This window comes from Balaenoptera ricei, chromosome 2 (assembly GCF_028023285.1).
Source record: "Balaenoptera ricei isolate mBalRic1 chromosome 2, mBalRic1.hap2, whole genome shotgun sequence".
Lineage (NCBI taxonomy): Eukaryota > Metazoa > Chordata > Mammalia > Artiodactyla > Balaenopteridae > Balaenoptera > Balaenoptera ricei.
The window spans coordinates 181188780-181210529 of record NC_082640.1 but is presented as its reverse complement, the minus strand read 5'-3'; positions in this window follow the sequence as shown (position 1 = coordinate 181210529).

Below are 21750 nucleotides of genomic sequence, written 5' to 3'. Positions count from 1 at the left end.
ACCATAACTCGCTTCTCTCGTGTTGTGTCGAGTAAATGTACTTTTTGTGTCTTCTTACAAGATGAGAACGGTGGAAGTTCCCTTTTGTCAACCCTAAATTCAATTCTGTACCATATATCCTGGACAATCCAATATTTTCAAAATTAGAAATTGTTGTAAAAAGTATGCATGATGAACAAAATATTAAAGGATTTCAGTAGAGGCAGGATCCACAGGATAAATTAGGGTGAGGTGAGAGAAGTGAGTCCTGCATGTATAGGATTACACCCTGACTTCACTTAAATTTCTGATATTTTGTTCATTGTGGACTTGGGGCATTAACTTTGATGTTTTATGTATTGCATTAAAATATCCCTTATTTTGTCTACCAAGTTTTTTGTCACCCCTTTATATTGTGGGGTGACTCCCTTACCAGTCCCCACTCTGTTGGGCATGCCTTTTAAGGTTACCCTACTCAGGGAGGTATGTTGTGATATACTTGAAGACATGTATCCGCTTTCTCCTCAAAGTTTGCTGCATCACATTACAAGAACTGCACGGATCAGAGCTTTCTGACAATCCAGTTCTTGGGGCTCTGGCCTGAGTTTCATGGCCCTCTCCTACCTTGGTGTAAGACAGAGGATTTCTCATTTGGTTTCTTGACAAGATGTGCCAGGTGTGTGCCCAGATCCTTTGGGGATCTTGCTTGTCTCAAAGAACAATCTGGCAATGTGCTCTGGCTTTGTCATACATTAATCCAGGAAAATGTATCTTCTACTTCCTAGATGCATATCAGTGTGTGGTGGGAGAACAGTCAACAGACAGAGGTCCCGTGCACTGGGCAGAAACCTAGAGATGAAATCAGAAGACGTGAGTTATTTGTGGAGCACTGCCATGATTTCCCTGCATAACTTTCTTCCTCCACTTTCTCAGGGTTTTAAAGGTGAGGGAGGGTACTCCTGGGTACAGCAGTCAGCAAACTACTGCCTGTGGGTCAAATCCTATTTTTGTATGATACCCATGAGTTAAAAATGTTTTTTACATGAATGTTTTAAAAGTCAAAGGAAGAATAATATTTTATGACACATGGTGAAAAGTATATGAAATTCAGTTTCCAGTGTCCATCAATAAAGTGTCTTTGGAACATAGGCATGGTCATTCATTTATGTATTGTCTGTGGCTACTTATACCCTACAAAACAGTAGGACTGAGTAGGTGCAATGAAGACTCTATGGCCCACAAAGCCTAAAATACTTACTGTCTTCCCCATTATAAGAAAAAGTTTGCTGATGTCTGACCAAGATCATCCTGAATCTTGTTTCAGCTTTAGAAATATAATAACCCAAAGTCATTTGTTGGGACCAATGATGGCGACCCAATACTCCTCCACCTCCCCAGCTGACCATGGTCTTTGGACAGCACTTTAGGGGTCTCGTTTTCTTATTTGTAAAAAAACAAAGAGGGAGGAACCATTTAGCTGTACTGGAAAAACACAAAACAAAACAGAAAAGAGTTTCCATTATAAAGTATAGTAATTAATTATAAATTAATTGATTCAATTGATAGATGAATTGATTTGTACCTTTACTCCTTCCAAGAGAAGGTCAATATATCTGCAATACAGATAAAATTAAAGTGGCAAGAAAATGGCTAAATATCAATATATTCTAGTGTGTGTGTTTATGTTCATGCATTCAAGTAAGAAGCTCTCTGGCAGTCTGTTATGGAGCTAATAATTCAGCCTGCACATATTCATTAAGTACTTAATATGTGTAAAGCACTGCTCTGTGTCCTATATGCATACAAGAAAGGCAGAAGGAAATCTCTGTCCTTAAGGAGCTTACTGTCCAGATGGAATGATAGGATTTAAATGTAAAACAATGAAGAGTCAACCAAAAGGTCCTATGGTACCAGAGAGAGAATATTTGACCGGGATGCGAGTAATCTGGATTGCAGTGCATAAGCCATCAACACGCACACAGCCCCATGATTACAAGCAAGCCATTCCCTGTCTCTGGGCCTCAGAAGGTGATGATAGTAGTGTGAATAGATGATGTCTAATGCATCGTAAAGAGCAGGACAGGAGGCATCTGCTTCATAATCTACAGAAAGTCCAATAAAACAATGTATTGGGTGCTGTGCTCTACACCAGGACTGCAGAGTCCAGCCCTCAGTGAATGAATGCCTCATAAGGGAAATAACGGTACAGAGGGATAATTATAGCCCTGTGGAGCAAATGCACCGGCAGAGTTAAGCTCAGGGGACTGTGGACTCCCAGAGAAGGGACAGCTGGACAGGTGCCTCGGAGAGCTTTCTGAATGAGACTGTGCCCGCAATCTAAATAAAAGTTTAAAATGAGATGGCCTGATGATCAGCAATCCTACTCCTGGGCATTTATCTGGAGAAAACTCTAATTCAAAAAGATACATGCACCCCTACATTCACAGCTGCACTATTCACAATAGCCAAGACATAGAAACAACCTAAATGTCCATCTACAGATGAATGGATAAAGAAGATGTGGTGTATATATACAATGGAATATTACTCAGCCATAAAAAATAATAAAATAATGGTATTTGCAGCAACATGGATCGACCTATAGATTATCATATTAAGTGAAGTAAGTCAGAAAGAGAAAGACAATTATCATATGATATCACTTATATGTGGAATCTAAAATACGACACAAATGAACCTATCTGTGAAACAGAAACAGACTCACAGATACAGAGAACAGACTTGTGGTTGCCAAGGGCAAGGGAGGGTGGGGTGGGGGAGGGATGAATTGGGAGTAGCAGGTGCAAACTTGTATACATAGAATGGATAAACAACAAGGCCCTACTCTGTAGCACAGGGAACTATATTCAACATCCTGTGATAAACCATAATGGAAAAGAATATAAAAAATAATGTATATATATATATATGTATAACTGAATCACTTCGCTGGATACCAAAGACTAACACAACATTGTAAATCAACAAAACTTCTATAACATAACTTTTAAAACAAATAAATAAATAAAATGAGATGACCTGGATGATGTAGGGGAAGGAGGTTTTCCTTGCAGAGGGTAATGACTTGAACAAAAACAGGGAGACAGCAACAACAACAAATGACAAAATTAAAGAGAAAAAATATAGCATACTATATGTAGGGAAGTGTTCATTCATTCACACATTTGACACGTTTCACAGTGTGCCAGGCCCAGTCCTAGGCTCTGGGGACACTGTGTAGGACAAAACAAAGTCTTTGACCCCTGGGAGCTTACATTCTAGTAGAGAAAATAGGCAGTAAAGAAAGAGATAGTGTAATTTAAAAGAAAGATAACAGTTATAGAGAAAAATAAAATGAGTGTTGGGGATGGAGTGTGATTTGCTGTTTTAGATAAGTGGTCAGGAAAGCCCTGTCTGGGGAGGTGAGATTGTATGACAATTAAAAATTCATGATAACCATTCAAAACAAGTAACAGTTGCTGAGTTTTGCAGGGAGAGGTCAGGAGTGGTCTGCGGGACAGATTACAGAGGGTCTTAAGCCTGGAGTTGATTGGATGACCATCAATGGGTACCAATGCAGCAACATGGTCAGTTTTCAATGTTAGAAGCATCACTGGAGTATCCGTGAAGAAGATGGAGAAAGAAGTCCAAGGGGATGCTTTTCCAGGGCCCAGGAAGGCCAGGCTGAGCCCTGATCCAGGGTGGGCCACAGGTCAGACATGGGGTGAGCCAGGTCCCTGGGGCGAAGTAAGTTGGAGACCCCAGGGGGTGTGAAGGAGAGACTGAGGGGCTCAGACCCCCAAAGAGCTTATGTTAGATAGAGCAAAAGCAGAGTTACCCCTAGGGCATGGGCGTTTGCTTTTCTTGACAGGATGAGGAAGGTGTTTAAACAGAATCCTTTGGGGTCCAGCTTAGCTTTGGGGAATCATCTGGCCATTGCCTGCTCTGGCTCACAAAGGTCAAAAGTGCCTGAGATATGGCAAGTGAGGAGAGGGAGGGAAAAGAGCCCCTTCACAAAGAGGCCGTAGGTATGTAAAGCAGCCCCTGACGATGTCACTGGAGAAATGAAGGTCTTGGTCATTTTCTTTCTTCCACAACTAGAGCTACAAGCAGCACAGTAACTTCTAGCATTTAACTGACTTCCACCACTAGGCCCTTTGCTAAGAAACTTCCACGTCCATCATGAGCTTCTTCATCTGCCAAATCCTTACTCTCAGCCTGAGCACCTTAACTGGGTGCTGTGGTCTAGGTAGAATTGTGGGGACAGCCCTGAGGGTGAAGGTGGGATTCTGGCAACCACCAGTGACCCTCGAAGGCAGGCAAACTCTTTAGGGGTTTGTCAACGAAGCTTCTCTCTTTTCGCAGGAATCCCTTTCAAAGGGCATCATTGAGCACCTACTAAATACCAAGGGCCATGCCCCAGATATTGGAGTGACTAAGATGATGGTCCATACATAGCTATTGGGTTAATCCATTGATTGGTTGCCAAATAAATTTGTTTATAATAAACATTTACACTATCGCTCACTTATCTGCTTTCCCAAATTGTGTCGATTTTTCCAGCAATTAGCAACACAGCTACTACTTTTACCCTCCTACTCTTACCAAAACCCATACTTGGAGAAATGATAAAGAAAACTATGTGAAGCACATGTTATTTATCCACTCATGGAAGTTGCTATGTTGAGTTAAGGTCTTTTATCAAGCCAGATCCCTGGAAAGCTACCGACTTGGACCACTTTATCTAGCCCCTTGCCAAATCACCTCCACTGAGTTGTATTTTGTTACATCTCTGCTGTTTATTGAAAGTCATTATGAAAAACAGTCATATGAAATTGGGTATGCATTTATTCTAGAAGCTAGTGTTTTGGACTTTGTCCACGAGGCTAACTAGCTCTCCCCAGAGGATTTGGTGTGTGCCCTCTTTTCCTAAAAACAAAACAAAAATAAAAACACACGTTTATCATTGACTATATTTTCTCTTCGCCTTGGCTGCCAGGAAACTCAGGGGCAAACTGGCAAACAGCTGGAGTAATTATAAAAGCCCTGGTGGTGAGGTGATGCTATGTTCCCCTCCTCCTTTTCAGCATATTGAATTTCCATTTTCGGTCATTCATTGATTAACTTATATGAGAATCCTTCACACATTTTCCCCAGTCCAAAGAGGTGGGCTATGTTTAAAATGGAATTAAAGACAATATTATCTTGTCTTTGTGATTTTTTTCATATGTGTATAATAATAATATAATAATTATTATAATTAATAATAATCTTTCAAGCTAGACTCTAAACTCTGGAGAGAAGGGGAAAGATTTTTTTACTGCCTGCAATTTCTAGAACAGTGATGGGCTCACAGAAGATGCTTAATGACTGTTATTAATTGCTGAACACTTAGCAGACGTCTGATGGGTGTCACGCTTTGGCCATACTTTCACTGGGCATCAGCGTTCCTGTTTTATCACACTATGCCTCCTTTGGCCTCATTCCACAGGTGGAGACAGCACCCTGATACAATCCATCCTTCCTTCCTCTCTGTTCAGGCACAGATGATGAATGAGGGTCTTGGGAGGCAGAGACCTTTCCTGTTTCACCTTGTTGGCCCTCGTGCCCTGGCTTAGTGCTTGGCACAGAGTAGGTACTCAATAATATTTTTTGAAAGCTTTGTTCTGTCTAAAAGCAAAGATAATGCTAATCCCACCACCTTCTACCTATGTTAGAGGGGATCTATTTTTGATCCTGAAGTTTGTTCTGGGCTTTTCATCTTTTAATTAAAAGGAATAATGCAAATTAATTTTCAGGTATAATAATAGTCATCATTGTATATCTGACTTCTTCCCTGGATCTTCCCAGATACCGCCCATGCTTACATCGTGCTTGTGTTATTTGTGCGGTGCCCAGGGGGCAGGACTGCAGTGAACTTTCTGGCTGCTATAGCACCAGTGTGGGGAATTAAAAAGGCTTGCTCTGGGAATGCCAGTTAGTTTCCTAGTAAATCCCTCTGGTGAGAGGGATTTTAAAGACCTTCCTGGAGGGTCTAGAGGCCCTGGAATTCTGTTGCTCTGCATTCATTCAGTATTCCCTCCTCTCTGTTCCAACATCAGGATTGTCCTGGAGCAAAAATAGGATGGTGGAGGGTGATGGATCCCCGAGATGGCTGAGCCCCTCCTGGGAAGTAGGCTCTGTGTTAGGTGGTGTCTAGAGCATCTTGATAAGGTCTGCGATACTCCTGGGACAACTATTCCATTTTTATACACAAGAAGCTCAGAGAAATTAGTGGCTTGCCCAAGATTTCATAGTTGCTTTTGGAAGAGCTGGGATTCAAACCTTCTTATCTGCTTGATTCCAAAGCACACAGTCTTCTTCCCACACCCTGACATGGGCACAGATTTCCCCCCATGGACTCAATCCCCTCCCCCTCTGCAGAACCCCATCCCATCCTTACACTACTGCTTCTATTTAGCCCTTTCCATTGGGCGGAAGGCAAACTTTTATCTGTTCTCCCCTCCATCTGCACCTCCCTACAACCCCACCATTCCACCCTGACCACTGGAATGAAAGTAAGACTGAGAGGGTGGCTTCTGCCACAAAGCTTGACCTTGACTCACTACTCAGATGGCAGGGGATAGAGTTAAAGAAAACATCAGATTTGCCCATCAGGTTTTTATAATCTGTTAGGCTGAGCAATATGATATTGCCAGTGTTTGATTATTTTTGACAATTCCATAGGTTCGACCTAACAGTAAAACCACAGGAGGAGAGCCATCATTTAGCAAGTACACGAGCTAATTTATGCCTGTGTTAGCCGATTTAGACTCATCAAGTAGTTTACCTTTTACAACACTGCATCCCTAAGGACCTGAGATCCAGAGAGGTCACGTTGTTTGCCCAAGGTCACACTTTCTGGAAGCGTCAGAGCCGTGATTCTCATCCCCTTTACCTTGACTCTGAAACCCATGTCGACTCGCCAGTTGTAGCAGGGCTGGGCTCTGCCTTTAGAATGATCAGGGTTCTGAGTGGAGGTTCATTGGGGCTGGTGGTCGCAGGCCCTAGAAGTTAGTGTTTTCTGGTATCACTGGATACTCATGATCAAGGGTGAGAGTCAAAATATCTTGAAGTCAATAAGGCTTGGGCACTGATCAATCAGAGCTGACCCTCCAAATCAGAATGGATGCTGGCTGTAAACCACTAGAAATGTCTTCTGGGGATGTGCAACCCTGCTGAAAAAAGAGGGGTGGCAGTTGTCACTATTCTGGTTTTCTGTTTGTCATTGTTTGCAGGGCACTCTTAGTTTGGACTATCGCGCAGCTCAACTTTACTCTCTTCCCACCCTCCCCACATGGGTGTGCCCGTACTTTGCTTCCTCACTCCCTGATGCTGGGCTTGGCCGTGACTGGGCTTAGCCACTGGATTGCCAGTGGACATGATGCAATCAGACTCCTTAGATGTGCTTGCTCTTCTCTGGAATTGTGTCCTAGTGTGCCTGGGGTGGCCACCGCCCCTCCAGCCTGGGACCCAGAACGAATACACACTGAGCGGACACGAATCCAATCTACAGCCTAAGACCACATCCAGCCAACACGCAGCCTGGAGCAGAGCCTTGCAGTGAAACAAGCCTCGCTCAACAGAACCGTAGTGAACCTGAGACCAGGGAGCATGAGAATAAATATTTACTGTTGCTAGCACTGGGCTGAGATGGTTTGTTCTGCAGCACTGTTGTTGCAACTGCTGACTAAGGCAGAATTGTGAAGCTTAGAGCGTGGCCTTTGGAATTGCATAGCCCTTTGTTTGAACGTGGGTTCTGCCTCTTCTTGGCAGTGTGAGCTTGGATTCCTTAGCTTTAGGCGCCCCATTTAGAAAATATTTATGTTTCTTTTTCCTGCAGGACTTTTGCTTTAAGCAACGGATACACGCTACTATACACAAAATAGATAAACATCAAGGACCTACTGTATAGCACAGGGAACTATATTCAGTACCTTGTAATAACCTATAATGGAAAAGCATCTGAAAAATTATATATATACATATATATACACATATGTGTACACCTGAAACTAATACAACATTAAAAAGCAACCATACATCAGTAAAAAGTTGTTTGCTTCAAAAATTTAAAAAAAAAAGAGTTTCAGACAAGGGGGCCATGATTGTGTTCATGCATAATGGTAGCAACAATAAATGCATAATTCTCTAATAGTTAAGTAATTATATATTATATAGTCCCTCCCCTGGAACTGAACTCTCTTATTTCCTCTGGATTCCACGGTAAACACTGTTACACATTATTATACTTCCTATTTGTCTCACTGACACCAGTGAGCATTGGTGATAAAGGGTAAGATACATAAGCAGCAGTACAGAGGATGCAAAACTCTAAGCCAGCATTTTGGACAAGGACGCCTGGGTGGTGTTAATAATGATATCAAATGGTAACTAACAGCATCACCACCACCACAACTGCTTCCTTTTTTGAGTACCTCCCTGGGTTAGGCATCGTGTGTGCATTGCCTCACCCGTTCTTTTCACAATCAGACTCTGGGGGAAGCATTTTTATCCCCATTTTTCAAACATGGAAATCAAGGCTCAGAGAGGCTAATTGATTTGCATAAGATCACACAGCAAATAGGTGGTAGAGTGAGTGTAGAATCCTGGCCTGACTCCATCTCCTTCTGATAGCACATGAGATGCCTTTGTGATGGACTGAATGTTCGTGTCTTTCCAAAATGTACATGTTGAAGCCCTAGCCCTCAGTGTGGTTGTGACTTGAGATGGGGCCTCTAAAGTAGTGATTAAGGTTAAATAAGGCAGTAAGGGTGGAGCCCTGATCCTATAGAATTAGTATCCTTTAAGAAGAGATTCCAGAAAGCTTGCAAGCTTTCCCACTTTCTCTCTCCCCCCTACCCCTCCGCCTACTACATGGACCTAAGGAAGGGCCATAGGGAGATGATGGCCATCTACAAGCCAGGAAGAGAGCTCTCACCAGAAACTGGATTGACCAGAACCTTGATCTTGGACTTCTAGACTTGAGGAATGTTAGAAAATAAATTTCTGTTGTTTAAGCCCCCCAGGCCATGATGCTCTGTTATAGCAGCCCAAGCCACTGAATATAGCCTTAAAAACCTTCAATGCGTGCATTCATTCATGTGCCCCCCCCCCACCCCACCCAGGGCACAGGAAGGGTCAGGGTGTCTCTGTGCCCACTGTCTTTGTACACAGGTGGGAATGACATGCCGGTGGCAGCAGCAACAGAACGGACTTCAGCCTGACACTTTTGGCTCCGGGAAGGGCATGATCCAGATTATGCATTGTTTTCCCCTCGTGGAAATTAGCTGCTGCTTCTTGTATACATAACTCATAATGAGCAGCGATAGTCTCCCCATCGGAGCCTGATTAGGACCTTGGAGATACCTGGGCTGGATACTGTGTGCCTGCCTGTGGCCACGGCAGAGATCACCGCCTTCTGCATTTCCTGGTGAAACGCGCCTCACGCAGGCGTTCCACTTTCATTACCTGTGTGTGCGTCTTCTATCTTTTCTCTCCTAACTAAAGGGAATTCCCTGTAGCTGGTGGGTTTTGGGGACAAGGAGGTAAGGATTTGGGGGACATGCGCAGAGTTGCAGGGAAAAACGAGACGCCCAGACCCCTGCTCATGGTCTGTCCTCAGCCTTTGCATCTGCTGGAAGGCACATGTTGGGCCTGGAAATATCTCCAGCCCATTTCACTGGACCTGGTCATTCCACTTTGTCTGACTGTCCCGTTTGCAGGAAAAATACAAAGGAAGTGTTGGCACAAAAAAACTGAATCAAAGAAAGACAAGAGGAAAGACCAAATCCTGCCGAATGTCCACGACATCCGGCAAAGTGTTGGGGATAAAAGGGCGACGGCAGCCTGCCTCTGGGCTGGGTGTCCCCCTGCAGCCGCGTGGTAGATGCCTGCACGCTTCTATACGCTTTGTGCTCTCAGGCAGGACGACCAGAGAGACTTCTTTCCTGGCATTTCAAGTGTTTCATTTCCTCCTTCACATGTTTTACAATTAAGGACATGCATCCCCCTGCCGAGGCCCAGCCAAAGCCCGTTCGCCTTCAGATCGCAGCAGTTAGCCCAGCTACAGCCGGTTGCCTGAGAATCACAGGTGGTCCTTGTCACCAAAGAGAGGGGACACCGGGTAGGGGTGGAGAATCCTAAGAAGACCCAACCCTGGCTGTCCTTTTGCTGTTGGTCCGCTGAGCCTCTGAAAGGCACGTGTGTTGCTGTGCGTTTTGCCGACGATAATAAAGATCGGGAGCTGGGGGTGGACAGCGTTAGGAGCCTCACGTGTTATGACGTCATTTAACCACCAGACGCAATCTCTGAGGTCAGACTTCCTGCGGATCTTCCAGATGAAGGCACCAAAGCGAAGGGCTTTGAAATCGTGTGTCCAAAGCCACGTGGCAGAGCCGGCGTTGGAGCTGAGGATGACGGGACTCAAGATATGACTGTCCCATCCCTCCCACCACTGCAGAATCAGCCGCGAGCTGAGTGGAGGGGGAAGCAGGGATCCGAGGGAAAGAAGCTGGCTATGCTTATTGCGGCAAGAAATTGAGAAAACGTGAGAAGCAGCGGTTATGGTATTTCACAGTGAACGATCCCCAAAGACGAAACAGCAGAAGAGGCAAAGTGGTAGAAATAGTAGAGCCACGTGGAAGGTAAAAGTGACTGCTTTTTAGGGCGGAAGTGCCAACCCCATCGCTCTGCAGGGCGGGGAGGCTTTCACCCAGAAAGGGAGGACGGGGTGGCCTTGACAACTCCTACGACCCTCCTCCCCGCCCCCGCCCCAGCGAGTTCCAGGCTGCGGGAGGCTGAGCAGCTGCCAAGAATGCCCTCTTCTGGTGATTCTCTCAGAGCCCAGGATGACAGCAAGGCAGGCGGCCGGAGACCTGTGTTTCCCGAAACCTGGGTAGATTCTCTCCAGCAGACAGAGTTCTACTCAAGCAAATAGCACTACCCTCTCTTTTCCTCTTCATCCCCGCCACTAGCGATATAGGTCAATTCTTTTAATAAGGTAAGATAGACAATGGTGGAGAGTTGGAATAGTACTCTCTATGTCATCTGTATATTTGTGATAGCTCAAAGACATGCGTGTGTGGATCTAATTAAAAATGTGAAAGGGTTTAGCAGCCTGCTGCTTCCCTGCACCTCTCTGGTTGCCAAATCTTGGCAGCCGTGTTGAAACGGGGCCAAGTGTTTAGCGTGGAGCTGAACTGCTGCCAGCCGGTGCGCTGCATTGTAGAGCCAGGGAGCCTGGAGGGGCTGCATTAAAACGAGCTCGCAGGGGACCAGGCAGAGAGCAGGGCCCAGAACCCAGCCGCCCCAGAGAAAACCCGCTGCAGAGGAAGGTCTTGCTCTCCGCCGGCCTGGGCCCGAGCCCCAGCTCTTCCCAAAGTGAGGCAGGACAAGTTAGGTCATCTCGGAGACTAGGCAGGGCTGCAAGGCACTAAGTGGGAAAGTGTCCTGACAGCTTTTGCTACAATTTAGTTGAAATCCGGCCTCTTCAGAGGAGAAACAAGTCTCAACTTTCTCTGAGCAGCTAGGGTCTGAGCTGACAGCCGTCTCGTGGTGCATTTCTATCGCGTTCCAGGAGTTTCCACTGTAAGTCTGAGCTTCTCTCGATGACTTGTTAATTGTTCTGTGTCTTCCCTCCAAAGAAGCGGAGCCCAGAGCTGGGTTTTTCCAACCCGACTGTGCATACACATCACTTGGGGAATCTGGTGAACAGGCAGGTTTCTGATCCAGTGGGACAAGGGGAGAACTCATTTTGGCAAGATCGAACTTACCGGAACCGCTGATGTGCTCAGCAGTGAATTCTGACTCCACGTTTCACGGATTCAAGGTTGGTGGGTTCTGGAGAGGTCCACCTTGGTGATTCAGAGTTGGAGACAATGTGTGGTGGAGGGGGGCTGATTCAAAGAGCTCGACCTTCTCCATGGTATGTTGACAAGATAAGTGAAACTAAAACACATCAAAGATAGAGGTTACTTCTTATTTCCTCAAAACGTGCCAGTTATAAACAAATTACAGAAGAAAAGGGATCACATTCTTTCTGTACAGGAACACTCCCCTGTAAACAGTGAAAATTCAGTTCTAAAAAGATCTGCCAAGATATTTGGGGGGGTGATATTTTGGGGGGCTAGGATAGGGGATGGGGGAGATTTTGCCTTTTAACTTTATACCTTGTGTATTGTTGATTTTTAATGATAACGTGTGTTGATGCATTTCTTTTTTAATTAAAAAAAAGAGGAAGAAAGAGCAAGACTGAACCAGGCAGGGAACCTGGTAATGACCCGTCTCCAGGACAGGCCATCAGGCCAGTGGTGGAGACAGTATGGAAAAGTTCGAGGTCACTCAGTCCTGGCCTGGAATGTGGACTCTGGAACGAAGCTTGGGAAAGTTAGCTGACACTGTTGGCCTCTGAGGCCCCACCTGCAGAATGAGGTAATGGTACCTTCATTGCAGGAGCTTCCCTGGGTGCTAAGGATACGGATGCGAAGGGGCTCAGACCCAGGGGCCATGACAGGCGTCTTACAGACCCAGGACCCCTCTCCACTGGGGCCAGGGCACTACCCAGGATAGAATTTCATCCCAGGAGATGGCTTCTAAACACAAATATATTCTAAAACCTCAGGACGGGAGCTAATCACTTTGGGTGTCACCAAGCCACTTCTCATGGTATCAGAGGGAGCCTGAAAAAAAAAAAAATGAGGCCCAGGGGAACCACAGAAAATTTTCTCTTTCTTCTAAATGGTAAAGTTATACATATGGAAAGTTTAAGATGACATGCCAAATACACCCAAAGTCATCATACTTTAGCCAGCCACATTTATTCTGAAACGATAAAATGCATGAAGTGAGTACTATAGAGGGAGATGCAGGTCATGTGGTCCCTGTACAATTAGGGGCTGATATTTTCTTAATATCCTGAGTTGGCATCCACGTCGCCTGTTCGTGGATGGATAATATAGAACTCGCTGTTTCTATCACAGAGAGAGGACCCGTTTGTTCCTAAGCATCCTAAGATTTTTTTTTTTTTTTTTTTTAGGAAAAGTACACTCCAAGAGACTTTATCAAATCTCATTCCTAACATTTAGGCAGGTGATTGTCTAAACCACTGAGGGAAGATGCTCCAGATAAACATCTAATTAATTAAAGAAAACCTCTCTCTCCACCCCAACCCTGAAAAGGCCCTGCAATTTAGAAAGGCACACACACACACACTTTTTAAAAATGCTTCCAGGCAACTGAATCGTCTAGCCCAACTACCTCTGAAAATTAAAGTCTACAGACCTTAAACCCCCCTCCCTCCCTCCAATGTCTGTGTGACCACCACCCCACCACTCTTCCAAGCAACATTTGCTCTAACTTAATGTTCTGGTGTTTTCGAGAACAACATTTAAAAATAAACCATTTTGGCACATTGTCAAAGTCCTGTCTAAATTTCTTCATGACAACCACCTTAAGTGAGATTTTAAAAACCAAAAGAGCCAGAGACGGGGGGAAGAAAAGGATTTCCCGTTTAGAGAGTTCTAATTTCAGACAACGTCAAATGAGAATGTATTTATTTCTCCTTCTTCTCCCTTTCTGATTCCCTCACTTGCGTGTAGGTCATCCTCACCACACCCCCTGACTCCTAAACCTGTACCTCTTTTGTCCTCTCCATGGGGCCTGGCACCTGGGTTGGTGGTGAAGAGACTCTGAAATCCTAGGACAACTTTTGCTCGTGGCCCAGACTGGTCACTGGAGAAAGAAGTTCTGGGCAGAGAAGGGGCCTTGGGCCGGTGTTAAAATGTTGTTCCTGGTCCTCCTAGTAATGCCTGCCAAACAATCCTGCCTGCTGTGTTCCTATCAACAGTCTGATCTCCTTGGTCTGTTGCTAAGAGACCAGCCTGTTGTTTACAAGATCCTCAGTGGCGTAGACTTCCATAATTTATAATTTATTATCTTAGTGTCAAAACTTGGGTTGGTTTTTATTTTATTTCACCATAGATCCAATAATTGTTAGATACAACAAAGGTCACCCATCCACCAGTGGTGCTGTCGTTGCTCCAATAGCACCCCTGGCTGCCCCTAAATTTAGGTGTTGTGGGAAAAAATGCTATTATAAACTGGAGATGGATATCATTTTTTGTCCATTAACTTCATGTATTGTAAGACTGCTCAGGTCAATGGATTCCCTCCATATTTGTTCACTATTGAAAACATGTTTCTGGCCAACCAAGAAGGAAATGAATTGAAATGATTTCAATTATCACAAGAAACGAATTGAGTCTTCTTGCTGTGTACTTCAGCACCCAACTCACCCATCCTCTCCCCACAATGTTCAGGGCCATGGACATTTAACCAGTGCTAGAAATTACCCCCGAGCATTGTTGGGTGTTGTGAGCACACAAAACTACCTTTGGAGAGTTCTCCACTCACAGTAAGTCAATCAATTCAGTAAGGAAGTGATGACACAGAAGAAAGAAGAGTCGTTAAGTAAAACCAGCTCAGTTGCAACACCCAAGCTTAAAGAGAAAGAAGAGAAACAGCACAAGTGTTATAATCATGATCTTTGCTAACATTTATTGTGCCAGGCACAAGGCTGAGTGTTTCACCGGGACTAACATATAAAGCTCCTGTCAAACCTATGAGGAAAATTCTAGTATTAGCCCCATTTTAGAGACAACAAAATTAGGGCTTTATGACCTTCGTTAAATGGCAGGACTGAACCCAGGCTGAGTGTCTCTAGAACCATTATTCCCATAGAAATAAAAAAAAAAATCACCTTGGGCTTTATAATTCATTGTCTATGAAGAGTCCACAGACATTTGACAGAGCAGGGAAACATAGGCTCCAAAATTGTATCACCACATTATCTTTCTCTGCCGTCTTTGGAATCTCTCTAGAAACCACAGAGCATGAGAAATTTCTAGAAAGGGCATTTTATTTTCCCCATCAGAGGACCTGGCAAATTCTAATATTTTACTGGGAATTAGATTTGTTGTTTTCCAGAAAGCAATTATGGCAATAACCCATACTGGCATTTTTCACCGCTTAATTCCTATCCTCTCCCCAGGGGTGCCAGGGCTAGGACACCACGTGGAGCAAGGATCTCCTGGACCATCTCTGGTTGGGGTTGGCTGGCAGCCTCTTTTTAACTGCTGTGGTGAAAAGAGATAAGTTGGAAACCACTGACCACCAAAGAAGCAGTCTTCTAATGATGACTTAACCATTTTTCAAGACAGGTCTGAGACCTATTTGCTTTTTCTCTCCAAGCAGAGATTTAATCCCTTTCAAACATGTGGATTCTTGACTGGGGCCCACAGATCCACCCCAAGCAACGGAGAAGGGGCAGCACAGAACCTCTAGTTTATCTCCTGAGAGAATCTTTCTGAGATGAGCATCTTCCTGAGGGTGCAGATGGTGTCCTATTCATCTTGGCGGCTGCATGACAGATGTGTACATCATTTAGGATTAAGGATCAGAAGTTGTGGCTTCAATTCCCTGTCTACCACATAGCAAGCCCTGTGAATGGAGGTGGGTCTTTTAAACTCTTAGGTTCCTAGTTTCTACATTCGCAAAAGCAAGGATGATAATACGACCTTCTTTACAAGGAAGAGACCATTAAAATTAAACAATGGATGAAACACAAAATCAGGGGGAGGAAACTCTACAAGAGTGACTAACATCATTCCTGGAACCCCAGGGCCTGACAAATCGTAGCTTCTCATTGCTGCCTGTGCAGCTATGAGCATGGAGCCCGAACTACATGCACCAAAACTGCTGAGCGCTGGGGACTCTGAGATGGAAGACTTAGCTTTCTCCGGTCAATTTTTCACTGTATCATGGAGGAGACAGATGTGTAAATTATTATTCAGAAGGATACACTTACTTCTATGGAAACCCAGGTTGAGATGCGACCTTGGAAAAATGTAGTCTTTAAGGCTCATTTTCATTATCTGCGATGCAGGGATGTAACTGCCTAATCGTCTCGAGAAGAAAGAGAAGGATGGCCCATGCCATCTTCACCCAGGAGGTGCTCAGTAAATATGGAGGCGTGGGAAATGAGGAACGCCTGTGATCCCATCCCAACTGCTACCTCTGCTCTGGATTTTTATGGGGGCTTCTAGAAGGAGAGGTGCTTATTCACTGATAAAAATCAAAGGTAATTAGAGCATAACCTCACCAGCCACATAAATGAGGTTTTCATCAATGTCAGCAGGAACCACCGTCTTGGTAATGAGCATACTGATTCCCTCTGCCCCACGCCACTAACTTTTAGCCTCTTGGTCCATGGCAATTCCGCAGCTAAAAAGTCAGGAAGCAGTAGGGTCAGCCAACTGTTTGGCAGGATACTGCTCAATTCTAAGTGTGATCAATGAGCAAAGAGAGTGCTGACGTAAAGAAGGAAATAGCCCCTTGGGAGCCAGAATGAGTTGGGCTAGAAATTCAACTCAGCCATTTTTAAACTCTGACCACGGGCAAGTTACTTAACCTTTCTGAGGGCAAGTTCAGTGTCAGCATGAACATGGATTGATCTCATGGCAGTTGCTCTCCCTTCCAAAGACCCTGTAACACTGATAATGCTGATGGAGGTTGAGCCATGGTCTGGGATCTCTGGCTCAACTTTAGGGGAGTCAAATAGAAATTCATCACCAGGATTTGAGGATCTTTTTTATTGCCTCTTAATTCCTGGCATCCAGCCAGCCAATACTACTGCCTGCTAGTTTTTTCTTTATTTTTTATTTTTTAATTTTTATCTTTTATGGAAATACACAAATGGGTGGGAAAGGTCACAATTAGGTTCACTCTAATTAAATTATTCCCTGTCAACCTCTAAAACTGGTCCCCTCTTGTCTTCCCAGAAAAGCGGAGTCCTCCACCCAAATGCCGGAGACAAGCACCACTCCATCATTAGTGATTTCCAGCTCCAGGCGGTCCCCACCCCTGCATCGCCTGCATTCGTAGCAAAAGCTATTGATTCTCTTTCCTAAATAAGTGTCCTCTCTGTATAGTTCTGTGGTCTCTAGGCAGTTCTAACCACATGATTCTAACTCAGTACACACTCCTTACCATCTGTTAAAGCTCTGAGGGCCCCTACATTTAACAAGCTCCGTAGCACAGACTCCTGCTCCAAACCCCTGTACATCCGTGTCCCCTCAGACATCTCTTCACCACAAACTCTTTGGACGTGCAACATGCAATTGCTTCTCATGCTTCAGTCATGTCACACTGGGCCACACATGACTCTCTGACTTTGCACGCTCAGTCCCTTGGGAAGGACACGACTTCTTTTCCAGCAATTTCTGTTCGGCCTTCAAGACACAGACCAATTGTCACTTTCTCTCAGAAGACTTCCCAACGTCTCTGGGCAGTGAAAGAATCTACGTTTGTCTGATTCATCTCTGAATCAACCAAGCCTGACCCATCATAGAGTCTTTGTATCTGTGCCGCTGGATCTTGGGTTCCTTCTTGTATCTCCAAATGCTTCTCATTCTCCTTCCTTCCCAGGACTGTCTTCCTCTACCGTTAGGTGCTGACGTTCCTCAAGCTTGGCTGTATATCATTTAAAAATATCATGATCATAATTCTTTACATTGTGTCTTGGCCATCCATCTGTTCTCCAGGCAGTAGTAACCACTCATGCGCTGAAGCCTCCCAGAGCTGCATCTCTAGTCCCGCCTCTCCTTACACCCTAGACCTTTCCATTCACAGATGCGATGCCTGTCCTGAGGCTTGGCTATTTCCCAGAGCCCTCAGACTCAATAGCTTCAAACTGATTTTACTTTTCTTTCTCTACACACCCCTAACTCTTTATTCCATTTCAATGTTCTCTCATGAATGGCATCACCACATGCTCAATATCCAAATAAGAAACATAGACATCTTTACGGATGCCTCCCTGGATATCAGCCTGCCCATCTGATTAAGCAGCAAGGCCTCTGGGTGCTTCCTTTACAATAGTTTTCAAATTTGTTCAGTCTCTTCAATCCATCACCATCCTCCGTCACTCTCTTCATCTAGGCCACCACTGTTTCTTTTCTGGACTTCTGCAACAAACTCCTATTTTACCTCCCTGCCTCTAGTATTTTACCCTTCCCATCCATTCTCCATTTACTAGCCAGGATGTTTGCTCTAAAATACCAAGTTTATCATGTCATTTTTCTATTTGAGAGTTTTCAGTGTTTCCCCTGCTGGTTCGGGGGTAATGTTCAAAAGCCTCTGCATGGTTCACAAATATCTTGGCCTGAGTTATAAACTCTGGGTTTGTGTGTCTTGCACCTCTGGGCCTTGCAGCCATATTGGATTCCTCTTAATTCTGCACTGGGCTCTGTTCTCTGTGTCTCAGCCTTCCCATATGCTGTTCTCTTCCCAACCTTCTTTAACTCCTAGCCAAACTTCAGACATCAGTATACAGTTTACTTCTTAGAAAGTTCCTTCTCCCTTGCCCACCACTAAATTCCCAGTCCCATGAAGGGATGTGCAAAATGAATGGAAATATGTATTTTTGAACAAATTATTAATGGTCTCAGTTTTTCTTGAGATTGGCTACAGAATTAATTTGGCAGGACTTTGCCTCAAACAATGGTCTTCTTCCCCACCAATCGGTTCTCTCATCTTCTCTCTTTGAATATCCCTGAGTTTACACTTCCAGAAATGTACCTGCATTCTCTTTGAAGCTTATGCCAGAATTTCTTCCAAAGAGATACTCTATATTCTGTCATGGCTGTAAGAATCTTAGGTGTCCTGTTTCTATTCTCAAAGCTCTGGTTGTAGAGTGCACACATGATTGATCAACACAGAGCTTTTTTATTTTATGTCACATTGTCATAGTAATCGATGATGATCTATGCTAGCTGATCCACACATGGTTCCTCCCTTACAAATACATTTTTTGAGTTTCTAAGACTAGATTTTGAATGGTTCCCTAACCCTGAGCTCTTCCTAGGAAAATAACTTCCCTGTTTTATTAAAAGAGTGTTTCTGCCAAGCAACCTGCATTTTAGCATCCTACATTTGTTCTGGTTTTTGCAATTCTAGACCCTCATGCCAGAGAGAGCAAATCCTGTAGCCCTTCGATCTTCAGGATCTTTCAGTTATCTTTCTGGTCTCCTCCTGTTGTCATTTAGAGTAAGTACAGTCAGTCTTTGTATCTGTCCATGAAAGTACAGTCAGTCTTTGTATCTGTCCATGAAAGGTAATCTCACTCTTCTTTTAGTTATTCTTGGATCCCTTGGCTGAATGCCTTCTAATCTGCATGCATCCTTCTCATACCATGCAGCCCAAAGCTGCACGACTTAGTCCAGGTGCCGTCTCAATAGAACTACAAAGCCGGGAAAGATCCCCTTTGGCTCAGGAGCTCGCAGCCCTTGTCTCTCTCCCAGAAGGCAGCATGACTCAGGACAGTGCTGTCACCTCCAACTCAGCCTGTTCACCTCAAATCCCATTGTCCTTCCCAGCTGGTAAATTACTTTGAAACTTGAGGGCCAACTGTTGGTCACTCTCCTCGTGAGTTTTCTTTCCATGTTTCCTCTTTACTTGAAAGCATCATGGTCTCAACAGTGATTTTGGTCTGCACGTTTAAACATTTTATAGTAACACCTTTTGATTTAAAAATTACAGGCGGGGGAGGGGGAAGGGGAAGCTGGGACGAAGTGAGAAAGTGACATGGACATATATACACTACCAAATGTAAAATAGATAGCTAGCGGGAAGCAGCCGCATAGCACAGGGAGATCAGCTCGGTGCTTTGTGTCCACCTAGAGGGGTGGGATGAGGAGTGTGAGAGGGAGGGAGACACAAGAGGGAAGAGATATGGGAACATATGTATATGTATAACTGATTCACTTTGTTATACAGCAGAAACTAACACACCATTGTAAAGCAAGTATACTCCAAGAAAGATGTTAAAATAAATAAATAAAAATTGCAGGTGGTTCTACCATCCTTGTTCCTTTCCAAATAGTTCTTTGCAACACCTTGAACTTAGTGTAAGGAAAGCACAATACCTCGCTACACAATTTTTCTTCTTAAAAGAGGAGAAAGAAGCACCTATTGTATAGCACAGGGAACTATATTCAGTGTCTTGTAATAACCTGTAATGGGAAAGAATCTGAAATATATGTGTATATATATATATAAATATAAATATATATAAATGGATAACTTTTCTGTACACCTGAAACTAACACAGCATTGTAAATCATCTATACTTCAATAAAAAAGAAAAACAAAAGGAAAAAACTTAACCCCCCCAAAATAATAATAATAAAATATAAAAAAGAGAAGAAAGGATGAGAAATGCATCTGCACCCCTCCACCAAGACAACACAGCTTTTTCATGCATCACTCAGTCCCAGTGGGTGCCTGTCTTTCCACATTGCACTGGGTTTCCAGTTAATGTTTTAAAATAAATGTGGTTGTATCTACTTTTATAGTAAAATTTGACAAAATAAGAGCCAGTGTATTATAGCAAAATGAGCATGAATTTGATGTTAGGTAGCTTGGGTCCATTTCCTCTCCTGTGGTTTATTGAGCTCACCGTTGGTCATTCTCTATGCCTCAGCGTCTTCATCTGTGAAATAGGTAGAAAATACAAATCCAGTCCGTTGTGAAGGAAAAACTGAAATTGATTCCATAAGTTTCCTGTAAACTTGAATGTGTTATATAAATAAATCAGATTAACTTCAGAAATCTTGGAAACCTGAGGCTTAGGATTTTTTATACATTGATATAGAGGCAATTTCTAAAGAGTTTAAATTGTTAAACTAAAAATGAAGAGGACATTTGGTTAAAAGAAAATGAAATTTCAAATATGTCATAGTGAGATTTTGTGTTGTTGTATTTTTCTTATAGCAGGAAATCTAGTATTTTTAAAGAGTTAGTCATTGAGAACCATAAGTTTAGCTGCTCTTATGAGCAAAATCTGTTGGGAGAGACCAGAGGAATTCCACAGTAAGAATACGGCTCCCCAAGACAATCTGTGAGTTTCCAGAGAATGCTGAGAGATGGAGAATGAGATGTGGAACATCATGGAAGACTTCCTGGAGGAGGTGTAATTCCATCTGGGTCATGGAGAGTCTGAAAAGGTCACCCTGAAAATGCATAAAGGCATTCTTCTTTCAATTTAAACTTAATTTTAAATTATTTTACAATTAAATTTTTATTTTAAATTAAATTTAAATGAAGATTTAAAGAGATCACTGCACATTTGCCCCCCCTTCCTAAAAATCTCTCCCCTGCACCTTGGCCCTGTTAACTCCTTGGCACTTGGCAGCCTTCTAGCTTCAGCTAGGGGCCATCTTGTCCACCACCCTTACCCCAACCCCTCTCCTGCCCAGCCAGGTGGTCACTCAGAGTGGCCTGAACTTGCCTCATTGAAGCAACCTTCACACTGTCCTGTGGTTGATGGTTACATCCCACCCTGTGGCCCTCCTCTTTCCTTCTTCACCTTTTTTATAACCTCATCATTTTGGGTTCAGTGGCCATTACCTGCCCTGTGCACCCTTCCCTCTTCCCCCCTCCTCCTATGAGTGTAAGCCTTCCACTGGGCTCTCCAGGAACCCCTTTCTGGCAGCTTCTCTGGTCACAAAGGCCACTTGGAGACTCCTGTGTTTCCTCTTCAGCTTCTTTACCCAGTGAGCTTAAGAAAGCTGGGGTAGGCTGAACCAGGAACTCCCTTGGTTTTAACACAAAATATGGTCAGTTTAAACAGCCTATTTATCCTGGCTAAATGGCTCTCCCCTGGGATAGCTGAAA